Source organism: Pseudophryne corroboree (genome assembly GCF_028390025.1).
Source record: "Pseudophryne corroboree isolate aPseCor3 chromosome 10 unlocalized genomic scaffold, aPseCor3.hap2 SUPER_10_unloc_1, whole genome shotgun sequence".
Classification (NCBI taxonomy): Eukaryota; Metazoa; Chordata; class Amphibia; order Anura; family Myobatrachidae; genus Pseudophryne; species Pseudophryne corroboree.
In genome coordinates, this window is record NW_026967472.1 from 766,066 (window position 1) to 789,052 (window position 22,987).

Consider the following 22,987-nt stretch of genomic DNA (forward strand, 5'->3'; position numbering starts at 1 on the left):
AGAGGGATCCTCCTTATAGTGCTGATAGGAAAGCCTCGCTCTGTGTTTTATTACTGGCAGAGGGATCCTCCTTATAGTGCTGATAGGAAAGTATTACTGGCAGAGGGATCCTCCTTATAGTGCTGAAAGGTAAGCCCTTCTCTGTGTGATTACTGGCAGAGGGATCCTCCTTATAGTGCTGATAAGAAAGTATTACTGGCAGAGGGATCCTCCTTATAGTGCTGATAGGAAAGTATTACTGGCAGAGGGATCTTCCTTATAGTGCTGATATGAAAGTATTTCAGGCAGAGGGATCCTCCTTATAGTGCTGATAGGAAAGCCTTGCTCTGTGTGATAACTGGTAGAGGGATCGTCCTTATAGTGCTGATAGGAAAGTATTACTGGCAGAGGGATCCTCCTTATAGTGCTGATAGGAAAGTATTAATGGCAGAGGGATCCGCCTTATAGTGCTGATAGGAAAGCCCCGCTCTGTGTGTTATTACTGGCAGAGGGATCCTCCTTATAGTGCTGATAGGAAAGTATTACTGGCAGAGGGATCCTCCTTATAGTGCTGATAGGAAAGTATTACTGGCAGAGGGATCCTCCTTATAGTGCTGATAGGAAAGCCTCGCTCTGTGTGATTACTGGCAGAGGGATCCTCCTTATAGAGCTAATAGGAAAGTATTACTGTCAGAGGGATCCTCCATATAGTGCTGATAGGAAAGTATTACTGGCAGAGGGATCCTCCTTATAGTGCTGATAGGAAAGTATTAATGGCAGAGGGATCCTCCTTATAGTGCTGATAGGAAAGCCCCGCTCTGTGTGTTATTACTGGCAGAGGGATCCTCCTTATAGTGCTGATAGGAAAGTATTACTGGCAGAGGGATCCTCCTTATAGTGCTGATAGGAAAGTATTACTGGCAGAGGGATCCTCCTTATAGTGCTGATAGGAAAGCCTCGCTCTGTGTGATTACTGGCAGAGGGATCCTCCTTATAGAGCTAATAGGAAAGTATTACTGGCAGAGGGATCCTCCTTATAGTGCTGATAGGATAGCCTTGCTCTGTGTGATTACTGGCAGAGGGATCCTCCTTATAGTGCTGATAGGAAAGTATTACTGGCAGAGGGATCCTCCTTATAGTGCTGATAGGAAAGCCTCGCTCGGTGTGATTACTGGCAGAGGGATCCTCCTTATAGTGCTAATAGGAAAGTATTACTGGCTGAGGGATCCTCCTTATAGTGCTGATAGGAATGTATCACTGGTAGAGGGATCCTCCTTATAGTACTGATAGGAAAGCCCTGCTCTGTGTGATTACTGGCAGAGGGATCCTCCTTATAGTGCTGATAGGAAAGTATTACTGGCAGAGGGATCCTCCTTATAGTGCTGATAGGAAAGTATTACTGGCAGAGGGATCCTCAATATAGTGCTGATAGGAAAGTATTACTGGCAGAGGGATCCTCCTTATAGTGCTGATAGGAAAGCCCCACTCTGTGTTTTATTACTGGCAGAGGGATCCTCCTTATAGTGCTGATAGGAAAGTATTACTGGCAGAGGGATCCTCCTTATAGTGCTGATAGGAAAGTATTACTGGCAGAGGGATCCTACTTATAGTGCTGATAGGAAAGCCCCGCTCTGTGTTTTATTACTGGCAGAGGGATCCTCCTTATAGCGCTGATAGGAAAGTATTACTGGCAGAGGGATCCTCCTTATAGTGCTGATAGGAAATCCCCGCTCTGTGTGCTATTACTGGCTGAGGGATCCTCCTTATAGTGCTGATAGGAAAGTATTACTGGCAGAGGGATCCTCCTTATAGTACTGATAGGAAAGCCCTGCTCTGTGTGATTACTGGCAGAGGGATCCTCCTTATAGTGCTAATAGGAAAGTATTACTGGCAGAGGGATCCTTCTTATAGTGCTGATAGGAAAGCCTCGCTCTGTGTGATTACTGGCAGAGGGATCCTCCTTATAGTGCTAATAGGAAAGTATTACTGGCAGAGGGATCCTCCTTATAGTGCTGATAGGAAAGCCTCGCTCTGTGTGATTACTGGCAGAGGGATCCTCCTTATAGTGCTGATAGGAAAGTATTACTAGCAGAGGGATCCTCCTTATAGTACGGATAGGAAAGCCCTGCTCTGTGTGATTACTGGCAGAGGGATCCTCCTTATAGTGCTGATAGGAAAGTATTACTGGCAGAGGGATCCTCCTTATAGTGCTGATAGGAAAGTATTACTGGCAGAGGGATCCTCCTTATAGTGCTGATAGGAAAGTATTACTGGCAGAGGGATCCTCCATATAGTGCTGATAGGAAAGTATTACTGGCAGAGGGATCCTCCTTATAGTGCTGATAGGAAAGCCCTGCTCTGTGTTTTATTACTGGCAGAGGGATCCTCCTTATAGTGCTGATAGGAAAGTATTACTGGCAGAGGGATCCTCCTTATAGTGCTGATAGGAAAGTTTTACTGGCAGAGGGATCCTCCATATAGTGCTGATAGGAAAGTATTACTGGCAGAGGGATCCTCCTTATAGTGCTGATAGGAAAGCCCTGCTCTGTGTTTTATTACTGGCAGAGGGATCCTCCTTATAGTGCTGATAGGAAAGTATTACTGGCAGAGGGATCCTCCTTATAGTGCTGATAGGAAAGTATTACTGGCAGAGGGATCCTCCATATAGTGCTGATAGGAAAGTATTACTGGCAGAGGGATCCTCCTTATAGTGCTGATAGGAAAGTATTAATGGCAGAGGGATCCTCCTTATAGTGCTGATAGGAAAGCCCCGCTCTGTGTGTTATTACTGGCAGAGGGATCCTCCTTATAGTGCTGATAGGAAAGTATTACTGGCAGAGGGATCCTCCTTATGGTGCTGATAGGAAAGTATTACTGGCAGAGGGATCCTCCTTATAGTGCTGAAAGGAAAGCCCTGCTCTGTGTGATTACTGGCAGAGGGATCCTCCTTATAGTGCTGATAGGAAAGTATTACTGGCAGAGGGATCCTCCTTATAGTGCTGATAGGAAAGTATTACTGGCAGAGGGATCTTCCTTATAGTGCTGATAGGAAAGTATTACTGGCAGAGGGATCCTCCTTATAGTGCTGATAGGAAAGTATTACTGGCAGAGGGATCTTCCTTATAGTGCTGATAGGAAAGTATTACTGGCAGAGGGATCCTCCTTATAGTGCTGATAGGAAAGCCCCGCTCTGTGTGTTATTACTGGCAGAGGGATCCTCCTTATAGTGCTGTTAGGAAAGTATTACTGGCAGAGGGATCCTCCTTATAGTGCTGAAAGGAAAGCCCTGCTCTGTGTGATTACTGGCAGAGGGATCCTCCTTATAGTGCTGATAGGAAAGTATTACTGACAGAGGGATCCTTCTTTAAGTGCTGATAGGAAAACCCCGCTCTGTGTTTTATTACTGGCAGAGGGATCCTCCTTATAGTGCTGATAGGAAAGTATTACTGGCAGAGGGATCCTCCTTATAGTGCTGAAAGGTAAGCCCTGCTCTGTGTGATTACAGGCAGAGGGATCCTCATTATAGTGCTGATAGGAAAGTATTACTGGCAGAGGGATCCTCCTTATAGTGCTGATAGGAAAGTATTACTGGCAGAGGGATCTTCCTTATAGTGCTGATATGAAAGTATTTCAGGCAGAGGGATCCTCCTTATAGTGCTGATAGGAAAGCCTTGCTCTGTGTGATTACTGGCAGAGGGATCGTCCTTATAGTGCTGATAGGAAAGTATTACTGGCAGAGGGATCCTCCTTATAGTGCTGATAGGAAAGTATTAATGGCAGAGGGATCCTCCTTATAGTGCTGATAGGAAAGCCCCGCTCTGTGTGTTATTACTGGCAGAGGGATCCTCCTTATAGTGCTGATAGGAAAGTATTACTGGCAGAGGGATCCTCCTTATAGTGCTGATAGGAAAGTATTACTGGCAGAGGGATCCTCCTTATAGTGCTGATAGGAAAGCCTCGCTCTGTGTGATTACTGGCAGAGGGATCCTCCTTATAGAGCTAATAGGAAAGTATTACTGGCAGAGGGATCCTCCTTATAGTGCTGATAGGAAAGCCTTGCTCTGTGTGATTACTGGCAGAGGGATCCTCCTTATAGTGCTGATAGGAAAGTATTACTGGCAGAGGGATCCTCCTTATAGTGCTGATAGGAATGCCTCGCTCTGTGTGATTACTGGCAGAGGGATCCTCCTTATAGTGCTAATAGGAAAGTATTACTGGCTGAGGGATCCTCCTTATAGTGCTGATAGGAATGTATCACTGGTAGAAGGATCCTCCTTATAGTACTGATAGGAAAACCCTGCTCTGTGTGATTACTGGCAGAGGGATCCTCCTTATAGTGCTGATAGGAAAGTATTACTGGCAGAGGGATCCTCCTTATAGTGCTGATAGGAAAGTATTACTGGCAGAGGGATCCTCCATATAGTGCTGATAGGAAAGTATTACTGGCAGAGGGATCCTCCTTATAGTGCTGATAGGAAAGCCCCGCTCTGTGTTTTATTACTGGCAGAGGGATCCTCCTTATAGTGCTGATAGCAAAGTATTACTTGCAGAGGGATCCTCCTTATAGTGCTGATAGGAAAGCCTCGCTCTGTGTGATTACTGGCAGAGGGATCCTCCTTATAGTGCTAATAGGAAAGTATTACTGGCAGAGGGATCCTCCTTATAGTGCTGATAGGAAAGCCTCGCTCTGTGTGATTACTGGCAGAGGGATCCTCCTTATAGTGCTGATAGGAAAGTATTACTAGCAGAGGGATCCTCCTTATAGTACGGATAGGAAAGCCCTGCTCTGTGTGATTACTGGCAGAGGGATCCTCCTTATCGTGCTGATAGGAAAGTATTACTGGCAGAGGGATCCTCCTTATAGTGCTGATAGGAAAATATTACTGGCAGAGGGATCCTCCTTATAGTGCTGATAGGAAAGTATTACTGGCAGAGGGATCCTCCATATAGTGCTGATAGGAAAGTATTACTGGCAGAGGGATCCTCCTTATAGTGCTGATAGGAAAGCCCCGCTCTGTGTTTTATTACTGGCAGAGGGATCCTCCTTATAGTGCTGATAGGAAAGTATTACTGGCAGAGGGATCCTCCTTATAGTGCTGATAGGAAAGTATTACTGGCAGAGGGATCCTCCATATAGTGCTGATAGGAAAGTATTACTGGCAGAGGGATCCTCCTTATAGTGCTGATAGGAAAGTATTAATGGCAGAGGGATCCTCCTTATAGTGCTGATAGGAAAGCCCCGATCTGTGTGTTATTACTGGCAGAGGGATCCTCCTTATAGTGCTGATAGGAAAGTATTACTGGCAGAGGGATCCTCCTTATAGTGCTGATAGGAAAGTATTACTGGCAGAGGGATCCTCCTTATAGTGCTGAAAGGAAAGCCCTGCTCTGTGTGATTACTGGCAGAGGGATCTTCCTTATAGTGCTGATAGGAAAGTATTACTGGCAGAGGGATCCTCCTTATAGTGCTGATAGGAAAGTATTACTGGCAGAGGGATCTTCCTTATAGTGCTGATAGGAAAGTATTACTGGCAGAGGGATCCTCCTTATAGTGCTGATAGGAAAGTATTACTGGCAGAGGGATCTTCCTTATAGTGCTGATAGGAAAGTATTACTGGCAGAGGGATCCTCCTTATAGTGCTGATAGGAAAGTATTACTGGCAGAGGGATCTTCCTTATAGTGCTGATAGGAAAGTATTACTGGCAGAGGGATCTTCCTTATAGTGCTGATAGGAAAGTATTACTGGCAGAGGGATCCTCCTTATAGTGCTGATAGGAAAGTATTACTGGCAGAGGGATCTTCCTTATAGTGCTGATAGGAAAGTATTACTGGCAGAGGGATCCTCCATATAGTGCTGATAGGAAAGTATTACTGGCAGAGGGATCCTCCTTATAGTGCTGATAGGAAAGTATTAATGGCAGAGGGATCCTCCTTATAGTGCTGATAGGAAAGCCCCGCTCTGTGTGTTATTACTGGCAGAGGGATCCTCCTTATAGTGCTGATAGGAAAGTATTACTGGCAGAGGGATCCTCCTTATGGTGCTGATAGGAAAGTATTACTGGCAGAGGGATCCTCCTTATAGTGCTGAAAGGAAAGCCCTGCTCTGTGTGATTACTGGCAGAGGGATCCTCCTTATAGTGCTGATAGGAAAGTATTACTGGCAGAGGGATCCTCCTTATAGTGCTGATAGGAAAGTATTACTGGCAGAGGGATCTTCCTTATAGTGCTGATAGGAAAGTATTACTGGCAGAGGGATCCTCCTTATAGTGCTGATAGGAAAGTATTACTGGCAGAGGGATCTTCCTTATAGTGCTGATAGGAAAGTATTACTGGCAGAGGGATCCTCCTTATAGTGCTGATAGGAAAGCCCCGCTCTGTGTGTTATTACTGGCAGAGGGATCCTCCTTATAGTGCTGTTAGGAAAGTATTACTGGCAGAGGGATCCTCCTTATAGTGCTGAAAGGAAAGCCCTGCTCTGTGTGATTACTGGCAGAGGGATCCTCCTTATAGTGCTGATAGGAAAGTATTACTGACAGAGGGATCCTTCTTTAAGTGCTGATAGGAAAACCCCGCTCTGTGTTTTATTACTGGCAGAGGGATCCTCCTTATAGTGCTGATAGGAAAGTATTACTGGCAGAGGGATCCTCCTTATAGTGCTGAAAGGTAAGCCCTGCTCTGTGTGATTACAGGCAGAGGGATCCTCATTATAGTGCTGATAGGAAAGTATTACTGGCAGAGGGATCCTCCTTATAGTGCTGATAGGAAAGTATTACTGGCAGAGGGATCTTCCTTATAGTGCTGATATGAAAGTATTTCAGGCAGAGGGATCCTCCTTATAGTGCTGATAGGAAAGCCTTGCTCTGTGTGATTACTGGCAGAGGGATCGTCCTTATAGTGCTGATAGGAAAGTATTACTGGCAGAGGGATCCTCCTTATAGTGCTGATAGGAAAGTATTAATGGCAGAGGGATCCTCCTTATAGTGCTGATAGGAAAGCCCCGCTCTGTGTGTTATTACTGGCAGAGGGATCCTCCTTATAGTGCTGATAGGAAAGTATTACTGGCAGAGGGATCCTCCTTATAGTGCTGATAGGAAAGTATTACTGGCAGAGGGATCCTCCTTATAGTGCTGATAGGAAAGCCTCGCTCTGTGTGATTACTGGCAGAGGGATCCTCCTTATAGAGCTAATAGGAAAGTATTACTGGCAGAGGGATCCTCCTTATAGTGCTGATAGGAAAGCCTTGCTCTGTGTGATTACTGGCAGAGGGATCCTCCTTATAGTGCTGATAGGAAAGTATTACTGGCAGAGGGATCCTCCTTATAGTGCTGATAGGAATGCCTCGCTCTGTGTGATTACTGGCAGAGGGATCCTCCTTATAGTGCTAATAGGAAAGTATTACTGGCTGAGGGATCCTCCTTATAGTGCTGATAGGAATGTATCACTGGTAGAAGGATCCTCCTTATAGTACTGATAGGAAAACCCTGCTCTGTGTGATTACTGGCAGAGGGATCCTCCTTATAGTGCTGATAGGAAAGTATTACTGGCAGAGGGATCCTCCTTATAGTGCTGATAGGAAAGTATTACTGGCAGAGGGATCCTCCATATAGTGCTGATAGGAAAGTATTACTGGCAGAGGGATCCTCCTTATAGTGCTGATAGGAAAGCCCCGCTCTGTGTTTTATTACTGGCAGAGGGATCCTCCTTATAGTGCTGATAGCAAAGTATTACTTGCAGAGGGATCCTCCTTATAGTGCTGATAGGAAAGCCTCGCTCTGTGTGATTACTGGCAGAGGGATCCTCCTTATAGTGCTAATAGGAAAGTATTACTGGCAGAGGGATCCTCCTTATAGTGCTGATAGGAAAGCCTCGCTCTGTGTGATTACTGGCAGAGGGATCCTCCTTATAGTGCTGATAGGAAAGTATTACTAGCAGAGGGATCCTCCTTATAGTACGGATAGGAAAGCCCTGCTCTGTGTGATTACTGGCAGAGGGATCCTCCTTATCGTGCTGATAGGAAAGTATTACTGGCAGAGGGATCCTCCTTATAGTGCTGATAGGAAAATATTACTGGCAGAGGGATCCTCCTTATAGTGCTGATAGGAAAGTATTACTGGCAGAGGGATCCTCCATATAGTGCTGATAGGAAAGTATTACTGGCAGAGGGATCCTCCTTATAGTGCTGATAGGAAAGCCCCGCTCTGTGTTTTATTACTGGCAGAGGGATCCTCCTTATAGTGCTGATAGGAAAGTATTACTGGCAGAGGGATCCTCCTTATAGTGCTGATAGGAAAGTATTACTGGCAGAGGGATCCTCCATATAGTGCTGATAGGAAAGTATTACTGGCAGAGGGATCCTCCTTATAGTGCTGATAGGAAAGTATTAATGGCAGAGGGATCCTCCTTATAGTGCTGATAGGAAAGCCCCGATCTGTGTGTTATTACTGGCAGAGGGATCCTCCTTATAGTGCTGATAGGAAAGTATTACTGGCAGAGGGATCCTCCTTATAGTGCTGATAGGAAAGTATTACTGGCAGAGGGATCCTCCTTATAGTGCTGAAAGGAAAGCCCTGCTCTGTGTGATTACTGGCAGAGGGATCTTCCTTATAGTGCTGATAGGAAAGTATTACTGGCAGAGGGATCCTCCTTATAGTGCTGATAGGAAAGTATTACTGGCAGAGGGATCTTCCTTATAGTGCTGATAGGAAAGTATTACTGGCAGAGGGATCCTCCTTATAGTGCTGATAGGAAAGTATTACTGGCAGAGGGATCTTCCTTATAGTGCTGATAGGAAAGTATTACTGGCAGAGGGATCCTCCTTATAGTGCTGATAGGAAAGTATTACTGGCAGAGGGATCTTCCTTATAGTGCTGATAGGAAAGTATTACTGGCAGAGGGATCCTCCTTATAGTGCTGATAGGAAAGCCCCGCTCTGTGTGTTATTACTGGCAGAGGGATCCTCCTTATAGTGCTGTTAGGAAAGTATTACTGGCAGAGGGATCCTCCTTATAGTGCTGAAAGGAAAGCCCTGCTCTGTGTGATTACTGGCAGAGGGATCCTCCTTATAGTGCTGATAGGAAAGTATTACTGACAGAGGGATCCTCCTTATAGTGCTGATAGGAAAGCCCCGCTCTGTGTTTTATTACTGGCAGAGGGATCCTCCTTATAGTGCTGATAGGAAAGTATTACTGGCAGAGGGATCCTCCTTATAGTGCTGAAAGGTAAGCCCTGCTCTGTGTGATTACTGGCAGAGGGATCCTCCTTATAGTGCTGATAGGAAAGTATTACTGGCAGAGGGATCCTCCTTATAGTGCTGATAGGAAAGTATTACTGGCAGAGGGATCTTCCTTATAGTGCTGATATGAAAGTATTTCAGGCAGAGGGATCCTCCTTATAGTGCTGATAGGAAAGCCTTGCTCTGTGTGATTACTGGCAGAGGGATCGTCCTTATAGTGCTGATAGGAAAGTATTACTGGCAGAGGGATCCTCCTTATAGTACTGATAGGAAGGTATTACTGGCATAGGGATCCACCTTATAGTGCTGATAGGAAAGCCCCGCTCTGTGTGATTACTGGCAGAGGGATCCACCTTATAGTGCTGATAGGAAAGCCCCGCTCTGTGTGATTACTGGCAGAGGGATCCTCCTTATAGTGCTGATAGGAAAGTATTACTGGCAGAGGGATCCACCTTATAGTGCTGACAGTAAAGTATTACTGGCAGAGGGATCCTTCTTATAGTGCTGACAGGAAAGTATTACTGGCAGAGGGATCCTCCTTATAGTGCTGATAGGAAAGTATTACTGGCAGAGGGATCCTTCTTATAGTGCTGATAGGAAAGTATTACTGGCAGAGGGATCCTTCATATAGTGCTGATAGGAAAGTATTACTGGCAGAGGGATCCACCTTATAGTGCTGATAGGAAAGTATTACTGGCAGAGGGATCCTTCTTATAGTGCTGATAGGAAAGTATTACTGGCAGAGGGATCCTCCTTATAGTGCTGATAGGAAAGTATTACTGGCAGAGGGATCCTCCTTATAGTACTGATAGGAAAGCCCCGCTCTGTGTGATTACTGTCAGAGGGATCCTCCTTATAGTGCTGATAGGAAAGTATTACTGGCAGAGGGATCCTCCTTATAGTGCTGATAGGAAAGCCCTGCTCTGTGTTATTACTGGCAGAGGGATCCTCCTTATAGTGCTGATAGGAAAGTATTACTGGCAGAGGGATCCTCCTTATAGTACTGATAGGAAAGTATTACTGGCAGAGGGATCCTCCTTATAGTGCTGATAGGAAAGTATTACTGGCAGAGGGATCCTCCTTACAGTACTGATAGGAAAGTATTACTGGCAGAGGGATCCTCCTTATAGTGCTGATAGGAAAGTATTACTGGCAGAGGGATCCTCCTTATAGTGCTGATAGGAAAGTATTACTGGCAGAGGGATCCTCCTTATAGTGCTGATAGGAAAGCCCTGCTCTGTGTTATTACTGGCAGAGGGATCCTCCTTATAGTGCTGATAGGAAAGTATTACTGGCAGAGGGATCCTCCTTATAGTGCTGATAGGAAAGTATTACTGGCAGAAGGATCCTCCTTATAGTACTGATAGGAAAGTATTACTGGCAGAGGGATCCTCCTTATAGTACTGATAGGAAAGTCCTGCTCTGTGTGATTACTGGCAGAGGGATCCTCCTTATAGTGCTGATAGGAAAGCCCTGCTCTGTGTTATTACTGGCAAAGGGATCCTCCTTATAGTGCTGATAGGAAAGTATTACTGGCAGAGGGATCCTCCTTATAGTGCTGATAGGAAAGCCCTGCTCTGTGTTATTACTGGCAGAGGGATCCTCCTTATAGTGCTGATAGGACAGTATTACTGGCAGAGGGATCCTCCTTATAGTGCTGATAGGAAAGCCTCGCTCTGTGTTATTACTGGCAGAGGGATCCTCCTTATAGCGCTGATAGGAAAGCCCCGCTCTGTGTTATTACTGGCAGAGGGATCCTCCTTATAGTGCTGATTGGAAAGTATTACTGGCAGAGGGATCCTCCTTGTACTGCTGATAGGAAAGTATTACTGGCAGAGGGATCCTCCTAATAGTGCTGATTGGAAAGTATTACGGGCAGAGGGATCCTCCTTGTACTGCTGATAGGAAAGTATTACTGGCAGAGGGATCCTCCTTATAGTGCTGATTGGAAAGTATTACTGGCAGAGGGATCCTCCTTATAGTGCTGATAGGAAAGTATTACTGGCAGAGGGATCCTCTTTTTAGTGCTGATAGGAAAGTATTACTGGCAGAGGGATCCTCCTTATAGTGCTGATAGGAAAGCCTCGCTCTGTGTGATTACTGGCAGAGGGATCCTCCTTATAGTGCTGATAGGAAAGTATTACTGGCAGAGGGATCCTCCTTATAGTGCTGATAGGAAAGTATTACTGGCAGAGGGATCCTCCTTATAGTGCTGATAGGAAAGTATTACTGGCAGAGGGATCCTCCTTATAGTAATAAAAGGAAAGCACCGCTCTGTGTGATTACTGGCAGAGGGATCCTTCTTATAGTGCTAATAGGAAAGTATTACTGGCAGAGGGATCCTCCTTATAGTGCTGATAGGAAAGCCTCGCTCTGTGTGATTACTGGCAGAGGGATCCTCCTTATAGTGCTGATAGGAAAGTATTACTGGCAGAGGGATCCTCCTTATAGTGCTGACAAGAAAGCCTCGCTCTGTGTGATTACTGGCAGAGGGATCCTCCTTATAGTGCTAATAGGAAAGTATTACTGGCAGAGGGATCCTCCTTATAGTGCTGATAGGAATGTATTACTGGCAAAGGGATCCTCCTTATAGTACTGATAGGAAAGCCCTGCTCTGTGTGATTACTGGCAGAGGGATCCTCCTTATAGTGCTGATAGGAAAGTATTACTGGCAGAGGGATCCTCCTTATAGTGCTGATAGGAATGTATTACTGGCAGAGGGATCCTCCTTATAGTGCTGATAGGAAAGTATTACTGGCAGAGGGATCCTCCATATAGTGCTGATAGGAAAGTATTACTGGCAGAGGGATCCTCCTTATAGTGCTGATAGGAAAGCCCCGCTCTGTGTTTTATTACTGGCAGAGGGATCCTCCTTATAGTGCTGATAGGAAAGTATTACTGGCAGAGGGATCCTCCTTATAGTGCTGATAGGAAAGTATTACTGGCAGAGGGATCCTCCATATAGTGCTGATAGGAAAGCCTTGCTCTGTGTGATTACTGGCAGAGGGATCGTCCTTATAGTGCTGATAGAAAAGTATTACTGGCAGAGGGATCCTCCTTATAGTGCTGATAGAAAAGTATTACTGGCAGAGGGATCCTCCTTATAGTGCTGATAGGAAAGCCCCGCTCTGTGTTTTATTACTGGCAGAGGGATCCTCCTTATAGTGCTGATAGGAAAGTATTAATGGCAGAGGGATCCTCCTTATAGTGCTGATAGGAAAGCCCCGCTCTGTGTGTTATTACTGGCATAGGGATCCTCCTTATAGTGTTGATAGGAATGTATTACTGGCAGAGGGATCCTCCTTATAGTGCTGAAAGGAAAGCCCTGCTCTGTGTGATTACTGGCAGAGGGATCCTCCTTATAGTGCTGATAGGAAAGTATTACTGGCAGAGGGATCCTCCTTATAGTGCTGATAGGAAAGTATTACTGGCAGAGGGATCTTCCTTATAGTGCTGATAGGAAAGTATTACTGGCAGAGGGATCCTCCTTATAGTGCTGATAGGAAAGTATTACTGGCAGAGGGATCTTCCTAATAGTGCTGATAGGAAAGTATTACTGGCAGAGGGATCCTCCTTATAGTGCTGATAGGAAAGCCCCGCTCTGTGTTTTATTACTGGCAGAGGGATCGTCCTTATAGTGCTGATAGAAAAGTATTACTGGCAGAGGGATCCTCCTTATAGTGCTGATAGGAAAGCCCCGCTCTGTGTGTTATTACTGGCAGAGGGATCCTCCTTATAGTGCTGATAGGAAAGTATTACTGGCAGAGGGATCCTCCTTATAGTGCTGAATGGAAAGCCCTGCTCTGTGTGATTACTGGCAGAGGGATCCTCCTTATAGTGCTGATAGGAAAGTATTACTGGAAGAGGGATCCTCCTTATAGTGCTGATAGGAAAGCCCCGCTCTGTGTGTTATTACTGGCAGAGGGATCCTCCTTATAGTGCTAATAGGAAAGTATTACTGGCAGAGGGATCCTCCTTATAGTGCTGAAAGGAAAGCCCTGCTCTGTGTGATTACTGGCAGAGGGATCCTCCTTATAGTGCTGATAGGAAAGTATTACTGGCAGAGGGATCCTCCTTATAGTGCTGATAGGAAAGTATTACTGGCAGAGGGATCCTCCTTATAGTGCTGATAGGAAAGCCTTGCTCTGTGTGATTACTGGCAGAGGGATCCTCCTTATAGTGCTGATAGGAAAGTATTACTGGCAGAGGGATCCACCTTATAGTGCTGATAGGAAAGTATTACTGGCAGAGGGATCCACCTTATAGTGCTGATAGGAAAGTATTACTGGCAGAGGGATCCTTCTTATAGTGCTGATAGGAAAGTATTACTGGCAGAGGGATCCTCCTTATAGTGCTGATAGGAAAGTATTACTGGCAGAGGGATCCTCCTTATTGTACTGATAGGAAAGCCCCGCTCTGTGTGATTACTGTCAGAGGGATCCTCCTTATAGTGCTGATAGGAAAGTATTACTGGCAGAGGGATCCTCCTTATAGTGCTGATAGGAAAGCCCTGCTCTGTGTTATTACTGGCAGAGGGATCCTCCTTATAGTACTGATAGGAAAGCCCCGCTCTGTGTGATTACTGTCAGAGGGATCCTCCTTATAGTGCTGATAGGAAAGTATTACTGGCAGAGGGATCCTCCTTATAGTGCTGATAGGAAAGCCCTGCTCTGTGTTATTACTGGCAGAGGGATCCTCCTTATAGTGCTGATAGGAAAGTATTACTGGCAGAGGGATCCTCCTTATAGTACTGATAGGAAAGTATTACTGGCAGAGGGATCCTCCTTATAGTGCTGATAGGAAAGTATTACTGGCAGAGGGATCCTCCTTATAGTACTGATAGGAAAGTATTACTGGCAGAGGGATCCTCCTTATAGTGCTGATAGGAAAGAATTACTGGCTGAGGGATCCTCCTTATAGTGCTGATAGGAAAGTATTACTGGCAGAGGGATCGTCCTTATAGTGCTGATAGGAAAGCCCTGCTCTGTGTTATTACTGGCAGAGGGATACTCCTTATAGTGCTAATAGGAAAGTATTACTGGCAGAGGGATCCTCCTTATAGTGCTGATAGGAAAGTATTACTGGCAGAAGGATCCTCCTTATAGTACTGATAGGAAAGTATTACTGGCAGAGGTATCCTCCTTATAGTACTGTTAGGAAAGCCCTGCTCTGTGTTATTACTGGCAGAGGGATCCTCCTTGTAGTGCTGATAGGAAAGTATTATTGGCAGAGGGATCCTCCTTATAGTGCTGATAGGAAAGCCCTGCTCTGTGTTATTACTGGCAGAGGGATCCTCCTTATAGTGCTGATAGGACAGCATTACTGGCAGAGGGATCCTCCTTATAGTGCTGATAGGAAAGCCTCGCTCTGTGTTATTACTGGCAGAGGGATCCTCCTTATAGTGCTGATAGGAAAGCCCCGCTCTGTGTTATTACTGGCAGAGGGATCCTCCTTATAGTGCTGACTGGAAAGTATTACTGGCAGAGGGATCCTCCTTGTACTGCTGATAGGAAAGTATTACTGGCAGAGGGATCCTCCATATAGTGCTGATAGGAAAGTATTACTGGCAGAGGGATCCTCCTTATAGTGCTGATAGGAAAGCCCCGCTCTGTGTTTTATTACTGGCAGAGGGATCCTCCTTATAGTGCTGATAGGAAAGTATTACTGGCAGAGGGATCCTCCTTATAGTGCTGATAGGAAAGCCCTGCTCTGTGTTATTACTGGCAGAGGGATCCTCCTTATAGTGCTGATAGGACAGCATTACTGGCAGAGGGATCCTCCTTATAGTGCTGATAGGAAAGCCTCGCTCTGTGTTATTACTGGCAGAGGGATCCTCCTTATAGTGCTGATAGGAAAGCCCCGCTCTGTGTTATTACTGGCAGAGGGATCCTCCTTATAGTGCTGACTGGAAAGTATTACTGGCAGAGGGATCCTCCTTGTACTGCTGATAGGAAAGTATTACTGGCAGAGGGATCCTCCATATAGTGCTGATAGGAAAGTATTACTGGCAGAGGGATCCTCCTTATAGTGCTGATAGGAAAGCCCCGCTCTGTGTTTTATTACTGGCAGAGGGATCCTCCTTATAGTGCTGATAGGAAAGTATTACTGGCAGAGGGATCCTCCTTATAGTGCTGATAGGAAAGTATTACTGGCAGAGGGATCCTCCATATAGTGCTGATAGGAAAGCCTTGCTCTGTGTGATTACTGGCAGAGGGATCGTCCTTATAGTGCTGATAGAAAAGTATTACTGGCAGAGGGATCCTCCTTATAGTGCTGATAGAAAAGTATTACTGGCAGAGGGATCCTCCTTATAGTGCTGATAGGAAAGCCCCGCTCTGTGTTTTATTACTGGCAGAGGGATCCTCCTTATAGTGCTGATAGGAAAGTATTAATGGCAGAGGGATCCTCCTTATAGTGCTGATAGGAAAGCCCTGCTCTGTGTTATTACTGGCAGAGGGATCCTTCTTATAGTGCTGATAGGAAAGTATTACTGGCAGAGGGATCCTCCTTATAGTGCTGATAGGAAAGTATTACTGGCAGAGGGATCCTCCTTATAGTACTGATAGGAAAGCCCCGCTCTGTGTGATTACTGTCAGAGGGATCCTCCTTATAGTGCTGATAGGAAAGTATTACTGGCAGAGGGATCCTCCTTATAGTGCTGATAGGAAAGCCCTGCTCTGTGTTATTACTGGCAGAGGGATCCTCCTTATAGTACTGATAGGAAAGCCCCACTCTGTGTGATTACTGTCAGAGGGATCCTCCTTATAGTGCTGATAGGAAAGTATTACTGGCAGAGGGATCCTCCTTATAGTGCTGATAGGAAAGCCCTGCTCTGTGTTATTACTGGCAGAGGGATCCTCCTTATAGTGCTGATAGGAAAGTATTACTGGCAGAGGGATCCTCCTTATAGTACTGATAGGAAAGTATTACTGGCAGAGGGATCCTCCTTATAGTGCTGATAGGAAAGTATTACTGGCAGAGGGATCCTCCTTATAGTACTGATAGGAAAGTATTACTGGCAGAGGGATCCTCCTTATAGTGCTGATAGGAAAGAATTACTGGCTGAGGGATCCTCCTTATAGTGCTGATAGGAAAGTATTACTGGCAGAGGGATCGTCCTTATAGTGCTGATAGGAAAGCCCTGCTCTGTGTTATTACTGGCAGAGGGATACTCCTTATAGTGCTGATAGGAAAGTATTACTGGCAGAGGGATCCTCCTTATAGTGCTGATAGGAAAGTATTACTGGCAGAAGGATCCTCCTTATAGTACTGATAGGAAAGTATTACTGGCAGAGGGATCCTCCTTATAGTGCTGATAGGAAAGTATTACTGGCAGAGGGATCCTCCTTGTAGTGCTGATAGGAAAGTATTACTGGCAGAGGGATCCTCCTTATAGTGCTGATAGGAAAGCCCTGCTCTGTGTTATTACTGGCAGAGGGATCCTCCTTATAGTGCTGATAGGACAGCATTACTGGCAGAGGGATCCTCCTTATAGTGCTGATAGGAAAGCCTCGCTCTGTGTTATTACTGGCAGAGGGATCCTCCTTATAGTGCTGATAGGAAAGCCCCGCTCTGTGTTATTACTGGCAGAGGGATCCTCCTTATAGTGCTGACTGGAAAGTATTACTGGCAGAGGGATCCTCCTTGTACTGCTGATAGGAAAGTATTACTGGCAGAGGGATCCTCCATATAGTGCTGATAGGAAAGTATTACTGGCAGAGGGATCCTCCTTATAGTGCTGATAGGAAAGCCCCGCTCTGTGTTTTATTACTGGCAGAGGGATCCTCCTTATAGTGCTGATAGGAAAGTATTACTGGCAGAGGGATCCTCCTTATAGTGCTGATAGGAAAGTATTACTGGCAGAGGGATCCTCCATATAGTGCTGATAGGAAAGCCTTGCTCTGTGTGATTACTGGCAGAGGGATCGTCCTTATAGTGCTGATAGAAAAGTATTACTGGCAGAGGGATCCTCCTTATAGTGCTGATAGAAAAGTATTACTGGCAGAGGGATCCTCCTTATAGTGCTGATAGGAAAGCCCCGCTCTGTGTTTTATTACTGGCAGAGGGATCTTCCTTATAGTGCTGATAGGAAAGTATTAATGGCAGAGGGATCCTCCTTATAGTGCTGATAGGAAAGCCCCGCTCTGTGTGTTATTACTGGCATAGGGATCCTCCTTATAGTGTTGATAGGAAAGTATTACTGGCAGAGGGATCCTCCTTATAGTGCTGAAAGGAAAGCCCTGCTCGGTGTGATTACTGGCAGAGGGATCCTCCTTATAGTGCTGATAGGAAAGTATTACTGGCAGAGGGATCCTCCTTATAGTGCTGATAGGAAAGCCCCGCTCTGTGTGTTATTACTGGCATAGGGATCCTCCTTATAGTGTTGATAGGAAAGTATTACTGGCAGAGGGATCCTCCTTATAGTGCTGAAAGGAAAGCCCTGCTCTGTGTGATTACTGGCAGAGGGATCCTCCTTATAGTGCTGATAGGAAAGTATTACTGGCAGAGGGATCCTCCTTATAGTGCTAGTGCTGATAGGAAAGCCTTGCTCTGTGTGATTACTGGCAGAGGGATCGTCCTTATAGTGCTGATAGAAAAGTATTACTGGCAGAGGGATCCTCCTTATAGTGCTGATAGGAAAGCCCCGCTCTGTGTGTTATTACTGGCAGAGGGATCCTCCTTATAGTGCTGATAGGAAAGTATTACTGGCAGAGGGATCCTCCTTATAGTGCTGAAAGGAAAGCCCTGCTCTGTGTGATTACTGGCAGAGGGATCCTCCTTATAGTGCTGATAGGAAAGTATTACTGGAAGAGGGATCCTCCTTATAGTGCTGATAGGAAAGTATTACTGGCAGAGGGATCCTCCTTATAGTGCTGATAGGAAAGTATTACTGGCAGAGGGATCCTCTTTATAGTACTAAAAGGAAAGCACCGCTCTGTGTGATTACTGGCAGAGGGATCCTTCTTATAGTGCTAATAGGAAAGTATTACTGGCAGAGGGATCCTCCTTATAGTGCTGATAGGAAAGCCTCGCTCTGTGTGATTACTGGCAGAGGGATCCTCCTTATAGTGCGGATAGGAAAGTATTACTGGCAGAGGGATCCTCCTTATAGTGCTGATAGGAAAGCCCCGCTCTGTGTGTTATTACTGGCAGAGGGATCCTCCTTATAGTGCTAATAGGAAAGTATTACTGGCAGAGGGATCCTCCTTATAGTGCTGATATGAAAGTATTACTGGCAGAGGAATCCTCCTTATAGTGCTGATAGGAAAGTATTACTGGCAGAGGGATCCTCCTTATAGTACTAAAAGTAAAGCACCGCTCTGTGTGATTACTGGCAGAGGGATCCTTCTTATAGTGCTAATAGGAAAGTATTACTGGCAGAGGGATCCTCCTTATAGTGCTGATAGGAAAGCCTCGCTCTGTGTGATTACTGGCAGAGGGATCCTCCTTATAGTGCTGATAGGAAAGTATTACTGGCAGAGGGATCCTCCTTATAGTGCTGACAGGAAAGCCTCGCTCTGTGTGATTACTGGCAGAGGGATCCTCCTTATAGTGCTAATAGGAAAGTATTACTGGCAGAGGGATCCTCCTTATAGTGCTGATAGGAATGTATTACTGGCAAAGGGATCCTCCTTATAGTACTGATAGGAAAGCCCTGCTCTGTGTGATTACTGGCAGAGGGATCCTCCTTATAGTGCTGATAGGAAAGTATTACTGGCAGAGGGATCCTCCTTATAGTGCTGATAGGAAAGTATTACTGGCAGAGGGATCCTCCTTATAGTGCTGATAGGAAAGTATTACTGGCAGAGGGATCCTCCATATATTGCTGATAGGAAAGTATTACTGGCAGAGGGATCCTCCTTATAGTGCTGATAGGAAAGCCCCGCTCTGTGTTTTATTACTGGCAGAGGGATCCTCCTTATAGTGCTGATAGGAAAGTATTACTGGCAGAGGGATCCTCCTTATAGTGCTGATAGGAAAGTATTACTGGCAGAGGGATCCTCCATATAGTGCTGATAGGAAAGCCTTGCTCTGTGTGATTACTGGCAGAGGGATCGTCCTTATAGTGCTGATAGAAAAGTATTACTGGCAGAGGGATCCTCCTTATAGTGCTGATAGGAAAGTATTACTGGCAGAGGGATCCTCCTTATAGTGCTGATAGGAAAGCCCCGCTCTGTGTTTTATTACTGGCAGAGGGATCCTCCTTATAGTGCTGATAGGAAAGTATTAATGGCAGAGGGATCCTCCTTATAGTGCTGATAGGAAAGCCCCGCTCTGTGTGTTATTACTGGCATAGGGATCCTCCTTATAGTGTTGATAGGAAAGTATTACTGGCAGAGGGATCCTCCTTATAGTGCTGAAAGGAAAGCCCTGCTCTGTGTGATTACTTGCAGAGGGATCCTCCTTATAGTGCTGATAGGAAAGTATTACTGGCAGAGGGATCCTCCTTATAGTGCTGATAGGAAAGTATTACTGGCAGAGGGATCTTCCTTATAGTGCTGATAGGAAAGTATTACTGGCAGAGGGATCCTCCTTATAGTGCTGATAGGAAAGCCTTGCTCTGTGTGATTACTGGCAGAGGGATCGTCCTTATAGTGCTGATAGAAAAGTATTACTGGCAGAGGGATCCTCCTTATAGTGCTGATAGGAAAGCCCCGCTCTGTGTGTTATTACTGGCAGAGGGATCCTCCTTATAGTGCTGATAGGAAAGTATTACTGGCAGAGGGATCCTCCTTATAGTGCTGAAAGGAAAGCCCTGCTCTGTGTGATTACTGGCAGAGGGATCCTCCTTATAGTGCTGATAGGAAAGTATTACTGGCAGAGGGATCCTCCTTATAGTGCTGATAGGAAAGCCTTGCTCTGTGTGATTACTGGCAGAGGGATCGTCCTTATAGTGCTGATAGAAAAGTATTACTGGCAGAGGGATCCTCCTTATAGTGCTGATAGGAAAGCCCCGCTCTGTGTGTTATTACTGGCAGAGGGATCCTCCTTATAGTGCTGATAGGAAAGTATTACTGGCAGAGGGATCCTCCTTATAGTGCTGAAAGGAAAGCCCTGCTCTGTGTGATTACTGGCAGAGGGATCCTCCTTATAGTGCTGATAGGAAAGTATTACTGGCAGAGGGATCCTCCTTATAGTGCTGATCGGAAAGTATTACTGGCAGAGGGATCCTCCTTATAGTACTAAAAGGAAAGCACCGCTCTTTGTGATTACTGGCAGAGGGATCCTTCTTATAGTGCTAATAGGAAAGTTTTAATGGCAGAGGGATCCTCCTTATAGTGCTGATAGGAAAGCCTCGCTCTGTGTGATTACTGGCAGAGGGATCCTCCTTATAGTGCTGATAGGAAAGTATTACTGGCAGAGGGATCCTCCTTATAGTGCTGATAGGAAAGCCCCGCTCTGTGTGTTATTACTGGCAGAGGGATCCTCCTTATAGTGCTAATAGGAAAGTATTACTGGCAGAGGGATCCTCCTTATAGTGCTGATAGGAAAGTATTACTGGCAGAGGGATCCTCCTTATAGTGCTGATAGGAAAGTATTACTGGCAGAGGGATCCTCCTTATAGTACTAAAAGGAAAGCACCGCTCTGTGTGATTACTGGCAGAGGGATCCTTCTTATAGTGCTAATAGGAAAGTATTACTGGCAGAGGGATCCTCCTTATAGTGCTGATAGGAAAGCCTCGCTCTGTGTGATTACTGGCAGAGGGATCCTCCTTATAGTGCTGATAGGAAAGTATTACTGGCAGAGGGATCCTCCTTATAGTGCTGACAGGAAAGCCTCGCTCTGTGTGATTACTGGCAGAGGGATCCTACTTATAGTGCTAATAGGAAAGTATTACTGGCAGAGGGATCCTCCTTATAGTGCTGATAGGAATGTATTACTGGCAAAGGGATCCTCCTTATAGTACTGATAGGAAAGCCCTGCTCTGTGTGATTACTGGCAGAGGGATCCTCCTTATAGTGCTGATAGGAAAGTATTACTGGCAGAGGGATCCTCCTTATAGTGCTGATAGGAAAGTATTACTGGCAGAGGGATCCTCCTTATAGTGCTGATAGGAAAGTATTACTGGCAGAGGGATCCTCCATATATTGCTGATAGGAAAGTATTACTGGCAGAGGGATCCTCCTTATAGTGCTGATAGGAAAGCCCCGCTCTGTGTTTTATTACTGGCAGAGGGATCCTCCTTATAGTGCTGATAGGAAAGTATTACTGGCAGAGGGATCCTCCTTATAGTGCTGATAGGAAAGTATTACTGGCAGAGGGATCCTCCATATAGTGCTGATAGGAAAGCCTTGCTCTGTGTGATTACTGGCAGAGGGATCGTCCTTATAGTGCTGATAGAAAAGTATTACTGGCAGAGGGATCCTCTATATAGTGCTGATAGAAAAGTATTACTGGCAGAGGGATCCTCCTTATAGTGCTGATAGGAAAGCCCCGCTCTGTGTTTTATTACTGGCAGAGGGATCCTCCTTATAGTATTGATAGGAAAGTATTACTGGCAGAGGGATCCTCCTTATAGTGCTGAAAGGAAAGCCCTGCTCTGTGTGATTACTGGCAGAGGGATCCTCCTTATAGTGCTGATAGGAAAGTATTACTGGCAGAGGGATCCTCCTTATAGTGCTGATAGGAAAGTATTACTGGCAGAGGGATCTTCCTTATAGTGCTGATAGGAAAGTATTACTGGCAGAGGGATCCTCCTTATAGTGCTGATAGGAAAGCCTTGCTCTGTGTGATTACTGGCAGAGGGATCGTCCTTATAGTGCTGATAGAAAAGTATTACTGGCAGAGGGATCCTCCTTATAGTGCTGATAGGAAAGCCCCGCTCTGTGTGTTATTACTGGCAGAGGGATCCTCCTTATAGTGCTGATAGGAAAGTATTACTGGCAGAGGGATCCTCCTTATAGTGCTGAAAGGAAAGCCCTGCTCTGTGTGATTACTGGCAGAGGGATCCTCCTTATAGTGCTGATAGGAAAGTATTACTGGAAGAGGGATCCTCCTTATAGTGCTGATAGGAAAGTAAAACTGGCAGAGGGATCCTCCTTATAGTGCTGATAGGAAAGTATTACTGGCAGAGGGATCCTCCTTATAGTACTAAAAGGAAAGCACCGCTCTGTGTGATTACTGGCAGAGGGATCCTTCTTATAGTGCTAATAGGAAAGTTTTAATGGCAGAGGGATCCTCCTTATAGTGCTGATAGGAAAGCCTCGCTCTGTGTGATTACTGGCAGAGGGATCCTCCTTATAGTGCTGATAGGAAAGTATTACTGGCAGAGGGATCCTCCTTATAGTGCTGATAGGAAAGCCCCGCTCTGTGTGTTATTACTGGCAGAGGGATCCTCCTTATAGTGCTAATAGGAAAGTATTACTGGCAGAGGGATCCTCCTTATAGTGCTGATAGGAAAGTATTACTGGCAGAGGGATCCTCCTTATAGTGCTGATAGGAAAGTATTACTGGCAGAGGGATCCTCCTTATAGTACTAAAAGGAAAGCACCGCTCTGTGTGATTACTGGCAGAGGGATCCTTCTTATAGTGCTAATAGGAAAGTATTACTGGCAGAGGGATCCTCCTTATAGTGCTGATAGGAAAGCCTCGCTCTGTGTGATTACTGGCAGAGGGATCCTCCTTATAGTGCTGATAGGAAAGTATTACTGGCAGAGGGATCCTCCTTATAGTGCTGACAGGAAAGCCTCGCTCTGTGTGATTACTGGCAGAGGGATCCTCCTTATAGTGCTAATAGGAAAGTATTACTGGCAGAGGGATCCTCCTTATAGTG

General features: G+C 45.5%; 1 protein-coding gene across 1 annotated transcript in view; it reads left to right on the top strand.

Moving 5' to 3' along the window:
• The window catches only part of MASP2 (MBL associated serine protease 2), a 900,889-nt gene that overhangs the window by 364,748 nt on the left and 513,154 nt on the right, over positions 1-22,987 (top strand). The gene's annotated exons all lie outside the window — the stretch shown is intronic.